The following is a 14125-nucleotide window of genomic DNA, read 5'->3' on the forward strand; positions in this document are numbered from 1 at the left end:
GGCTATACGAGCATAGACATATACATTTAAAAACTTAACATAAATCTACGTCTTTTTGACATGTCTAACTGTGCACTGAACCAATAAAATTGGTAGAAATCCAACACCGATATTTGATACGTGAAGCCTTTTTGTTCTAACTTCTAACCGCAATCTAGAAAGTGATAAAAACATTGCTGTATCTTGTGCACCATAAAAGACTAATAAACTAAGTCAACTCTCTAATCTAATCCTACACTCGGTAAAGCGGGATAAGAACAATGTGATGAAGTGAAGATAATAAGATTTTATTCCAAGAAAAATATGCAAGATTCTAAGTAGAAACATACATTTGTCGCCATTTGTTGATCCATAAAACAGAACACAGCGTCTGGATTGAGATGGTTGTGGATTCAAGTCGCAATGGGTAGGTACATATATTAAAAAAAAAAAAAAAAAAAAAAACCATCAGGTATTCTTGTGACCTACCTATTCCAAATTATGCATATAAATCCTCACCCCACTAAGAATTTTCAAAATTTATTAGCTAGGTACCTACATAAACATAATAAATTATGAAATGAAAACATTAATAGTTAATGTATAGAACAGATTAATAAGATAGACATGCGAAACCTAGTCGGCATGGATCAGGATTTTGAAGCCGGATTACGTTTATGACGTTCAAGCCGCAAAATGCAAGAAATACAAACCCCACCCAATGCCCTCAATTATTAAGAATACTTAATGCGCGTGTTGTTTACCACAAACAAAAGGTAGGTATAATATTATATACGTAACTATTCACAATGATATAATATTCTTAAACACGTGTTTAACCTTAGCCCATATTTCTCCTTAGTCGAACATTAAACTTTGTTACAGCCTCGCCCAGCAGGCAACCCACTTTCCTTTATTGTTATGCTCTCTGGTGTGTACGCAGATAAACTATGTTTTGTCTTAATTACCAGCCCACTCTTCAAAGTCTATGTGGAACAGAAAAATACGACAGTAGGTCTCTAAGGATTAAAGAAGCAGAAGTGTTGTATGGACTATTTGAATCTTCAGCTCCTCAATTAGTCTCCCTCCGCGAATATATGACTTTTTGGTCGATATCAACAGCATTATACGGCTGGTAGGTTGCGATACATCACAGAATATGATTATATAATCTTTCATGCGCAAACATCAACAAACAATAGACACGTGATAAGTTTATTACTTGCTTAATTTAAACTTTGACCTATGTCGTTCATCTTATCACATTATCACTATTCAATCTTCAACAAACAATACTCGTTCAACGGTTATTAAACTGACTTTTTCGGAATAGTCTCTTCATGTAGCTCGTGAAAGCAACAGGTTGTATATGAAAACTGCACTTTTTGAGATGTGGATCATCTCATCATGTCAACACCCGTCGTCAATGATTAGGTACTGAAGCCACCTGAGATTTATCCTGAAATATATCTAAAACATGGCCGCCATTTTGCTGGAGGGATGAATGTCAGATATATGGTCCTCTCCTCAAAATGTGCATCTTTTAGGCAAAGACTTATAGCAAATGTTCCGGCTTCGATTTACGGTGAAGTCACATCGTATAAGTCCATACACATGTGAAGACCTCCCCCATCTCTCTCCACTCTTATCGGTCCCAATTTTGGATTATTTGTTAGTTTGGGTTAGTTTAGGTTAGGTTAAGTTAGGTTAGGTTATCCTAACAAACAATCCAGTATATCGGCTATTTTCAAAATGTGTTTGCCGCTGTATCCAGGATAACCGACTTGTACCACATCTCTATATATATATAAATCTCGTGTCACGATGTTTGTGGTCGAACTCCTCCGAAATGGCTAGACCGATTTTTATGTGTATATTTGTTAGGTATGAGAATAGGTCAACAAGTATATTTCAAACCGCTAGGTGATTAGGGTATCTCTATCCAGAAAATTTTTTCTTTTATTTTTTTGAAAATTTCTTTTTGTATTTTTTTTTATTATTTTGCATCAAAAAATACTTATAACCCCAAATTTTCACCCTCCTACCCCCACCCTCCCATTTTTTAATCGCGACTATATATATAAAAATCTCGTGTCACGATGTTTGTGGTCGAACTCCTCCGAAATGGCTCGACCGATTTTTATGATTTTTTTTATGTATATTTGTTAGGTATGAGAATAGGTCAACAAGTATATTTCATACCGCTAGGTAATTAGGGTATCTCTATGCAGAAATTTTTATTTTTTATTTTTTTGAAAATTTCTTTTTGTATTTTTTTTATTATTTTGCATCAAAAAATACCTATAACCCAAAATTTTCACCCTCCTACCCCCACCCTCCCATTTTTTAATCGCGATTTTATTATTTTTGTATGAACAAATTTAATCGTCGTTCGTATTTCAAACAGAACAAAATTATTTATGTTGTTGAATGACAGATGGTGCTACGTCCGAGAAGAATTCAAGAAAAGCGTCGCGTCATTTTGACATTTCATTCGGCATATCACAACGCAGTGCGTGCAAAATTTTGTACGATTTATTTTAATTTATCTATTTTTATGTGCGTGTATTACAGTGCACAATGCCAGCAAGACGCAAGGGGGGCCATTTGGGCCGTCGAACGAATAAAGCAACAAACATGCAAAATAGTAGAGCAGAAAGAACAGACGAACAAATCCAACAAGATAACGTGCATGTAAGCATGTCGCAATTGCGTGCATCCCAATCACAAGAGGCACGAGCTGAACGAAATCAACAACGACAACGCTCATCCGAAAGTGCTGATTGGTGCTATGGACAAAGAATGTCCCCATCGTCATGCGCTCAAATTCAAACATGAGTCAGCTGGGATGTGTTGCGCATCAGGAAAAGTGCAACAACCAGAAATTGAGATACCACCAGAATCATTGAACGGCTTGCTCATCGGCACGGTTCCAGATTCAAACCTGTTCCTGAAGTCCATTTGCACATTCAATTCATGCTTCCAAATGACTTCGTTCGGAGCAACAGAAATAGTTCACAATACTGCGGCAAATGGTCAACAATTCCATTCTACGTTCAAAATCAAAGGCCAAGTATACCACAAAGTAGGCTCATTGCTGCCAATGCCAAACGAACCACATAAATTTTTACAAATCTACTTCATGGGCGGTGAGGACATCAATCATGTGGATGCACGTTGCGGCTACAATAGCCTCAATTCGCCTAATGCCAGGCGCACCGTCGGCGAACTGGACGCCCTGTTGAATGAGCACAATGAATTATTGAAATTCTTCAAAGCACACATGCACGAATTGCAAAGTGACAATCACGCTATTGTCATCAATCCTGATAAAACACCAGCTGGAGAGCACATGCGTCGATTCAATGCGCCTGTTGTTGACGACATTGCTGGAATCATGGTTGGCGACCGCACATCGACGCGAGAAATCGTGATTCGAAGAAGAAGCAATAATCTGGAGTTCATCGCTGACACACACCGTTCATACGACGCTATCCAATATCCGCTTTCTGGAAGGGACAAGACGGATATTGCATAAACATTAAACAACGAGATCCTGTCACAGGTAATTCATTAATTATGAACATCATTACTCATTTTGAATTGAGAAAATGAATGGTTGATTTTTTTTTTGTTTTTATCGGCGGTCATCGTCAACACCGCTCTATTCCTCTTTCTGTCATATATCCCATCCCCACATACTTACGATACATTCGTTATTTTTTATTTAACAACCAAAATATTCACTAGAAATAATTTATATGGCAGAACAACGTTTGCCGGGTCAGCTAGTATTTTTATAAAATTGTTTGAGTGCTATAGTAAAATATGTATGTTGCCCCAGTTTAACATTTAACAAAGTGGTATTTTTTATTCAATGTTATAGCGGCATATTTCTCATACGAAGAAATTTTTCTAGTAAGGCTAAATATCTCAGTATGTCAACACTGAAAAATAACGAATTTTATGAGCAGATAAAAAAAGACGTTTTTTTTAAATATCCCACTACAGTTCTCAGGCGACGATATGGAATATTATAATAACAATAAACATCGTAAGTTTACCAATTTTCAACAGTTTTAAAACCATTTATTACACAGTCCCCGATAACCACATATGGCTTGCATCTTGAGTTACTCTAACCAGTCTAACCTAACATTATAGTAGTATAATCTAGACCGGGGGTCGGCAACATTTTAATACGTGTAGGCCAGATTCAACTTTTATCTTTAATCTTGTGGCTGCTTTCATTTTCATTTAATTTCCTGGATATGGAGAATGTATCCGGAGAAGTAGGGGTCCGCGGTTAGAATTTATAAATTGGGGTAAATGCGGAAGTCAGTGGCACCTGGTAGATATTGTTTACATGTTAACCCTGCCCATTACTCATTTTTTTAGAAATTGACCCCCGCACCCCATATCATGTTTTTGTGTGCGCGCCCGACCTATGGCAAATGGTCTATGATATCTCTGTATATATATTGAAGTCTGAGACAATGAAAAGCATGTCGCGACCCTAATAACTACAAGGTTACAAAACAAACCGAACAATGAAGTAGTATTATAAGCTGCCTCATTGTTAGATTTGTTTCTCCAAAAATAAACATTAAAACCTTATCGTTCTACATTGTGGTTATCCGCTAAATGTGTATCTGGAAACTAACATGTAGAATTTAGATTGTATTATGTAGTTATATTAACATTGACAAAGCACAATGTAGTTAGACCAGGGGTTATTAACCACGTGCCCGCGGGCGCACGTGCGCCCCCGGCAAAGTATTAAATAACGGGAAAAAAATATATGTTAACCATATTTTGTTATTTTACGAATAAGTTGTAATTCCACATTACCATTCCACTAAACAAGATCTCGACTTACTAATACCAACCTTTATAATTGTTGACGATTGGGATTATCATCTTAACACTCCTGACTTTGAAAAGTTAGTAAGTGAAATGCAATATCAAAGATCACACTAATACCTGTGTTATTTAAGATTTTTTTTACTCTTTATTGTATTTTATCTATTTTTATACGTACCTACGTGTTTTATGCTTCTTTTGTATATGCCCTCACAGGCGTTTAAATGTAAATCAATGTAGCTATAATCTACCGATATGATAAATGTAACACATTATCCTTAAATCTTGTTTTTTTTTTTTAAATCCGATGTGCGCCCGTCACTATTATCCCAAATCTCAAATGCGCCCGCTACCGTAAAAAGGTTAAGAACCCCTGAGTTAGACCATCACCTCAGCCCTAACCCGTTGTAAAAATTACCCAAAACACCACTAGATAACTGCAAAGACAATGTCATTATTTCTCTTATACTCATATTACGTAGCCATGTTATATTATTATTACTATTACAACGTTTTTCTTAGCTCGTATTCTTATTTGTCCGGTACAAATCTTGCAATCGATTTTTAACTAACTTCCCGACTAGATAAACATTTGAAACTTTTAGAATATATCAGAACACGATGCCAATGCATTTTTTTAATACTTTTAGCCATCTTTAAGTAGAATTGAATTCATTTTCAGTTAATTCTGTTTTGTATGAAAGGTTATTTCGACACCATTATTGGTTGCTAGAGGGGTCTGAAACTAAATTATTAATATATACGTACGTTACTATGGAAATCAATATGACATGTCAAAATGACATTTCAGTATTATTTCTATCAATTCCATTTTTTTTTTGGACGTTTAAGCTAGTCAAGTCAAGTTTATATGATTCAACAGAAAATTTAAAAACGTTGTATATAAAAAGTTCTTTTTAACTTGTAATTATTTTATTATTTATAATAATTGTCGTTATTATTCTATTGCTCTATATAGGTACAATAAACAAATCGTAAACATGTTTAATTTAGACTTTGATTCTAGTTTATTGAATTAAAGTCTAAAACAAGGCATTGGCTTCTGTTTTGAAACACCCTTATCGCGGAGATGATTGCTATGTAAATGCGTCATTTAACAAGAGTTATGACTTGAGATTTGTATAATTTCGCAAACATCATAAAAGAATCCGTAAAAAACTACACACTCGTGCAAATGATGTGATTACATATTTTTTTAGCATTATCGGTACAAGCACAGTTTCCCAACGTCGCGCGGTGATTGGGTCGCGAAAAGTTATTGCAATAATTTTCAGTAAGTACGTAGGTATATCATGTGTTTTCAGTCATAGTCATAATAACCACTGATGTACGGACACAGTCGGCTGGTTTTAGAGGCGTCTGTTAAAATTGGAAAATCATATCTTCGCCCAAACCACACTGTTAAATGTCTGTGTTTTTAAATCAAAATACTATTTTTTACCTTTACATGTTCCCATTTCATTTCAATCTAATTTAATGTCAACTAGGGTAGTTCTCAAACTGCTTTGAATTTGTTTTGATACTGCAATCGTCGGAAAATAGCATCAGAATATAATATATAAAAATGATTAAATTAAAAACGGGGTAAGTAATCTTTAAAGAAGGGGGTTGTGAAATCCAGACAATCCGAACGAATGGCAAGCATCTTTATGAAAATATCTGACTGCTGTAAAAACAAAATTTCAATTGTCAGGATCGCTAACCTTAAAAAAACATAGATTCGTAACCGGTGTGTAGCGATTTTTTTTTCTAGATGCTTTTATGGATACCCCGCGTTACTATCGAGTTTCTTTAAAGACTTTGGTGCGCAAATTACTCTACTCTATGCTAATTCAAAAGAAAAATGTGCTGGCTGAGAGAAACAATTTGTCTACATTATTGCTGATTTGAATTTGATCAAGCCTATCCTATGCCTTACAAAAACATTAGAAAATTCTTTGTAGCTCTGATGAACATTTTGTTTTATTCATTGGGGAATGAGAACTGTTTTCTCCAAACTGCGATTTACCGCAGCATTATTTTGTAGTTTTCCCATGGAAGAAAAATTATCACATAGCGATTTTTGAGCTTATTATGATGCGGATGGATTAATATTTGAATCTAATATACTTATCCTAGCTTATGGAGTGTCAGGGTGTGGGGATATACGGAAAAATGTGGAAGTACGAGGTAGAAAAGACGAAGCGCGGTATATAGTAAGAGAGTCAGGCACCAAAATTATAATTAAAATTATATATGACAACCTACTATAGGTATATAGTTAAAAATCGCTTAATAAATTCTAATTGATTTAAATTAATAAATATGTGTATTAGGTAGACAATTTTTCCGAAATTGACCAACATACAATTTTTCTGTATGCTAAAATGTTGTGATGACAAACGTTTGTACAATATTTTACTCGCTAATCGGACAATGACTTTTTATTTACCTACCTACGTACAGCTTTAAATCCGAGATTACGAGTCGGTAGATCGATCTCACAGTTGCATTGTGGGAATACCTACCTACACATCAACACGATTCGTTTCATTGATATTTTTTCGTCATTAAAAAAACAATATAATTTCAGTGTTTTTGTACTTATTCCAATCCTGGCAAAACAGCGTCATAGTGTGTCAAAGATAATAGTTACTAATGTTAAGCCTAGTTTTATAATTCTATTGAATTCTCGATGGTTATTCCGCATAAGTGGCAAAGACTGCGATATGCACGCCTAGAAAACGACATGGACGCAGACCACGAGATGGGTGGATTGTAGACGAGGACTGGAACCCGATGAAAATGTCTGCAACGAGGGAAGATTAGAAAATACGATTAGAAAATAATGAAGGAAGCCAAACCGCTTCCTAGGATATAAAGCCGAGAATAAAGTGAAGGGATTTCATTTTTCACATAATATAAAATATATTATTAACTATAACAACTACCTACGTATTGTAAAATGGATTTCTACTAAGTAAATGCTGGCTCAATCAATAAGGATAAAAAGTTTTGGTTTCAATAACTTTTTCTGAGAACAAAAGCAAAATTTAAAAAAATAACTAAAATAATTTTGCGACGATAATGATTTCAGTATTCGAGTACCTATTATACCTATATTTCCAACACTAATCCAATCATTGAACATACATAATTCTGAAAACACTCATGAGAAAATATAGCCAATACTTACACAAAATCTTTTTTGAAAAAAGTAAGACACCCGGCAGGAATCGAACCTCTTGGGTATCGCGCCCTGTGGATTACCACTATGCTACGACTGCCATGCTTAATTGCGACAAATTTTGACTATTGCACAGGGCGCGATACCCAAAAGACGCAGGTTCGATTCCTGCTGGGTGTCTTACTTTTTTTTTTAAAAAGATTTTTTCTATTGGCTATATTTTCTAATGAGTGTTTTCAGAATTATGTATATTCAATAATTAGAATGGTACATTCTTAAATCTTGTGAATTATTCGTTGATTAAAAGAAATACATGGTTAACTAATCTAATCATTTTAGCAATTGTTTAACTTTAACTTAGGTAATTATACACAAATAAATTTAATTCAATTATAATATGTCTAAGTTTAGGATATTATATTATTTTTGTAAATCTGGCGTCAGAGCCTACTTTCATAAAATAAAATAAAACTATTGCCTACCCACACCCACGGTGGGAGGGATATTTTTAAACAGAGAGAATTGTCGTAGACAATGGAAAGATTTGTGTTACGTCTTAGTTATACCTTCCCGAGCTTTGTCGACTATTTATGATTAATGTAGGCAGGTACTCAGTCATAAAAGTAGATGCCAAGAGATAAAAACAAAGTAGGTATTACAGCTATACACACTACTGAATTGCCAATAAACTTTTAGGTTTTTCTTGCCAGATCTAACATTTCTCAAAAGGTATCTGAAAAAAAAAATGCATACGGCGTTAAATCTAGCTCTCGTGGTTCGACACCAATAAATTTAGTACCCACATTAATGTTTAGTTGTATGACTTATTTGTATTATCAGAGTCACGAAATAAGAAATTCTTTTTTAATCCTTGTCATCTGTTTAGAATGCTAGTTTCTGTATATATTTTTTATTTTGATAAATTATAGCAATCTTCTGCCAAATAGTTTATTTATTTTTATGACTATATCTGAAATATTTTTCTCAATGTGAGATGACAACACTGGTATACAATACAGAATTTTCCGTGTATATTGTCTTTTTTTGGAGATTAACAAGATTAGATTATTGGACCTTCCAGTTCTTAACTGGACACAGTAGATTTACCCTTCCTGCTACTATTCATTCTCAACCTAATACTAGTCCTAGCAGTACTCGTCAATTTGACAAATGGCAGAACTAAGATCCTATCTTCCGGAGGTGTCTCCACTCCGCGTGCCTGTTAAAAGTGCAGACAATCGCGAGTCAGTCTGACCCACAGTTGTAGCAGTCGGTCAATGCGACGTGGCTTCTAGAGACGAATCTTCGGGTGTTGAAAAGAAACTCAGTCTTAGGTGGAATCACAAAGACTTTCAAATAGATTAAATCATGACATGAGACGGAACGACAATGTTGCCGATTTTACGACCCGGAACGGCGCTCCGGTCCATTTCAAGCCCTGATACCTAGTGCATATTGTAGATACAATGTACACAGTACCGGGTAAATTCTATTTCCATAAATATTGAAATATTTCACAATGTGGCGCGTAAACATTTTGCTGTCGATTTGAAATGTTGTCATTACGTCATTTTCATTAATAGTCAATGATGTGGGACTAATAATAGTTACATTATAGTCATGGAGGCACCTACTAGACATTATAGTTGTTTTTTTTTAATAATGGATAAAAATCATGTATTTCAAAATTTAAACTAATACTAGCATCGTACTTATTTATGGACATGGTGAATATTGATTGTGGAAATTCGAATATATACACGAGAGGTCTTCCGTATGCGTGAGGGATGCACATTACGTATACGGATTGTAATACCGGAGAGAAATTTTATTTGGAATTACTTCTACAAAAACAAGATTTTGCATTAAATAAAAGTTGTAGGTATTATCTGGTACCGATATAATAATATTAGGAACAAAAAAACATACGAGACATTTTACATTTAGTAGCACATTCTTGATTCATGATGTAGTTAAATTATTGTTCAAAGGTTTTTGATTAATTAAGCATATTTTTCGATGCCAAAATTCCATGTCAGTTAGATGAAGGAGATTACTTAGTTGTATTTTCTAGGATTCCAATGTTTTATTTTATTAACTTACACTGCTTTATTTATCAAATTCGTTAAAAACTAATCCAGAGTTCCCAATGTTTTGGACCATTTCATGATTTAGAAATCGAATGGGATCGCAGAATTGAAAACCCCAATGGACATGAACTATCGGTGTTCATTTTTGTATTCAATTTAAGTTGTATCTTTTATAATATCTAATATTTAGATTACTAGTTACCAGATTCTTATGTTGAGTGTTACTATCAAGTCATAGTAAAAAAAAGTATACATCAAAATTATAGTACAATACTTTAATAATTATTATAGTACGGTTGCCAATACTGTCCCTAGCTACCACCCTAATTATGTTATTAATTACTGTTGTTTCATGACTATGTAATGCTAACACAATAATATAATAAATGCGGGTTGTTTTATGTATGTTATGTGCTATGTGGTTAAAAGTACGATACATAATAATGTTTATCCTTCTTTGATGCTCAGACCAACTGATTTTGAAATTAGAATCGATTTATAGAAGTAACTATTTATTTAGCGATATTATGCTCGACGGAAGTTGAATACAACTAAAACACCCCGTTTGAAATATTGTATTTTTCAAAAAAATAAAAAATACGTATGTACCTACGCATATTAAAATACATAATATATCTGAATCTAAAAAACTTAAATACCTATATATGGTTTTTACGAGCGGATTTCTTATTTTTAAAATCCCTGGGAATAAAGACATTAAACACACTACAGCAGGTACCTCAGTTGGATCAACGGTTTATTTGGAGAATATATTTTAAAGAAATTTTTCAACGCGGCATAAAATGTATAAAACAAGAGAAGTTTACCATAATACCCACATAACAATTTTATAAATAGAATTCAGATAGACTATACCCCAATACACCACATTTTGAAGCAGGGTTTTGAATGTGTTAGTGTTATTATTATTGTTAGTATCATGCTATTAAACCAGACATAATTTTGGATATTTTGTAGATAGAATAATATTTTTATCTACTATGATAAGGTTAGGCAGAGCTTAATGAATTTTAAAAAAACTAACCAATAACGTGAGTAATAGAATGTAATCTTAATTCAACGAAAACAAAATAAATAAGTATGAATGAAAAAGTGTGCACTATTTTGTCGAATCGCCGATAACATAGTTACCAAAACTATTATGGTTTGATTTAGGCAAGGTTTAATTGATTTTCAAAAACTAACAAACGCCATCTGTAAATTGTAGTCTTAAAACAAATATGAATGACTGACAAAGTTTAATGTACACTATTTATGTCGGATCTTAACAGCGTACCTCCGCCTTCGCCACTGGCCGAGCTTCGTTCTGGAAAAAAGTCCTGGGTCGCCAATGCTCTAGACTGACCTACGAGTAGCTCTACACTGACCTGACTGATCCTCTGCCAAACTTTCACATTACATCAAGCATAGACAAAATAATAATTAGTCCCTATAAGCATATGCATATATTCTAATAATGCATCTTTGTGTTTCCTATTTGCATAATTTTCTTCGTAAATCTCCCTATAAAGTATTGATTTCAGTGGGTGCCTTTCAAAGAAATTGATAATTTATTATTACGACTTGGTCAAACACATTTTTCAAGTCACAAGCTTCATCTAATTCATGTGTAGATTCTCATAATCATGAATCAATTGATCACTTAATTGCGTCTACCCTGTTTTTTTTTAATATCTGCCAATAGTTCTCGGGGGTAAATGTGGGTAACGAATTCTTTTAGAGGTAATTGGAGACACACCGGTTGAAAAATACTGAACATGAAAAAAACCCTTATAATTGGTAATTATAGGAACACAAAAGTAATGGGAAGCAGGTTGCGTTCTGTGTGAGGCTGTAATGGGGTTTAATTTTCTAGTGTGGAGAAATATGGGATAAACCTAAACACGTGTTAAATAATATGTTAGTTTCAATAGTTACGTAGGTATATACGTATATTATCATAATATGCATTGAATTTTGTCACGTAAACGAAACGCGGATTCAACATTGGTAATATTTGAGAACATTCCAGCGGACTTTGAATTTGGTGAGTTTTATGACGTGATCGTCATTAAGTCGTATACCAAATATAACGTTGTCTTGAAATATACTATATCTCCATACCCTATGGGGACTATCTTTCACATTTTTTTTCTTATCAATATATTCTATTTTGCAGCGTGGTATGAAAGATTCACATGATGCAATAAATGCTAAAAACTGAAAATGAGCAACAAAATTGCATTAATAAGGTAAGTATTGAGGTTTGACGGAAATTCGTGGTAAACCACTCAGATTAAATTAAATAAAAAATATAGAAGGGTAGCGCAAATCGGAAGGATCTCATCCATTCCACCGGTTTATTGAAGACGACCATGTAAGAAAGTGGAGTATTTCTACTTCTAGATGACTATTCAATTGGAATGTTACCTTGTAGTGAAGAGCATGCCGAAATGTCGCATAAAATATGGTATGAATTTGAATTGATAGGTATTTACATTATAGGTATGAAGGAAATAAATCAAATTATATAAACTACGTAAGTATTAACTAAAAATAACAATCTATATTATCTGTAGGTAACGCTTTTAGGGGATGACTGAAAAATAACGCACAGCACAATAATTTTCATAAAATGAACATGATACAAAAACAAAATAAACGTAAACAGTTTAAAAATAAATTGAACAAGCTTAATCTCGGATTGCTGTATTATATGATGAAATACTATTCTATACTTTCATTGATAAATAACAAATTACTTTCATTATGGTAGCCGCATAATGTGTCGTAGACGTGTAAAGGTAAAATAAAACATTGTATAAATGTGTTACTTAAATAATATAATTTAGTTATTTTAATCATGCTTACCTATTACACCTGTCGTACGAAAAATCACTATAGTTCTGATTGAAATTGTCACACGACCATTCAGTCACACTGTCTGAGTCTGAAGCAGAAATTGCGGATAAAGCCGTAACAATATGTCAAAATATAAAACGTGGTGAAAACTGAAAATCGCAGATGGCCACACGTGCGCGCCGTTCACGTAGGCAGTGTTGCTAACGTGCGACAATATTCACAATGCTGCCATTCAAAATTTTAGTAGATTTTGACAAAAACAATTCTTTAAACAATTAATAATTGACGAAGAAAACACCTGATTACTAATTAATACGCCTCGTTAACTTTATTATCCCATCGATAAATAAATATGATACAGTACACTTTTTGATGTTTTTTTTGTACATTGCTCTACTTTCGTACAATACCTACAACATTCACACCAAAGAGATTTATAGGTATTATACGTTATTATTCGGTAAAAAAATGTTTATTAATGGAAGAATACAAATGAGTAACAGCATTTCGGAACAATATGCATACTATTAATTATTTATACATTGATAGTTTTTCCTAAAAGATCTTTTACAATAACAATTCAAAACTTTTACATCAAACGTCAAATGGTTGTTTATTGCGAAAAATCCAGGGCCGTATGCATAATATTATTTTGAACCCAAAATATACGATGTCTTTTTCAAAGTAAAAACTGTTAGTGCTAGTTAATGACATTCATTATTTACATAGATTTTATATTTCATTTCAGAGTTAAATATATTTTTAAGAATACCAAACAAAAAATTGTATTTATATGAAGTATGTAATGGAGTATATGTAGCAATTTTATAATGTTATAGGTATAAATTAAATTATTTCAGATTTCCGAAAAATGAAGTTCTTCGGAAATTGTGGATTGATGCAGTCGGGCGGGAGAGCTGGGTGCCATCTAAATATTCATTACTGTGTGGGAAGCATTTCTCGGAAAGTGACGTTAAATGAGTGTTAAAGTTAAATGAGAGTTAAAAAAGTGAGTTAAATAGATAAAATATTGTAATTAACTATATAATCAAATTTTCAACATACCTACCTGTATTTTGTCTCTAATAGGTTTGTATAAACAAGTAATTGTATACACAATATGTCAAAAACAAACCCATGTTAT

General features: G+C 33.4%; 1 protein-coding gene across 2 annotated transcripts in view; it reads right to left on the minus strand.

The window, feature by feature from the left end:
* Positions 1–13076, minus strand: part of path (solute carrier family 36 member pathetic) — a 103188-nt gene extending 90112 nt beyond the window's left edge. For both annotated transcript variants that reach the window (XM_085943647.1, XM_085943653.1), the window contains exon 1: positions 12991–13076. The gene's annotated coding sequence lies outside the window, so the exon portion shown is untranslated. The remainder of the gene's footprint in view (positions 1–12990) is intronic.
* Between the last annotated feature and the right edge of the window lie 1049 nt (positions 13077–14125).

The sequence above is a fragment of the Rhyacophila brunnea genome, unplaced genomic scaffold (genome assembly GCF_057557595.1).
Source record: "Rhyacophila brunnea isolate RB1 unplaced genomic scaffold, BYU_Rbru_1.0 scaffold_1, whole genome shotgun sequence".
Classification (NCBI taxonomy): Eukaryota; Metazoa; Arthropoda; class Insecta; order Trichoptera; family Rhyacophilidae; genus Rhyacophila; species Rhyacophila brunnea.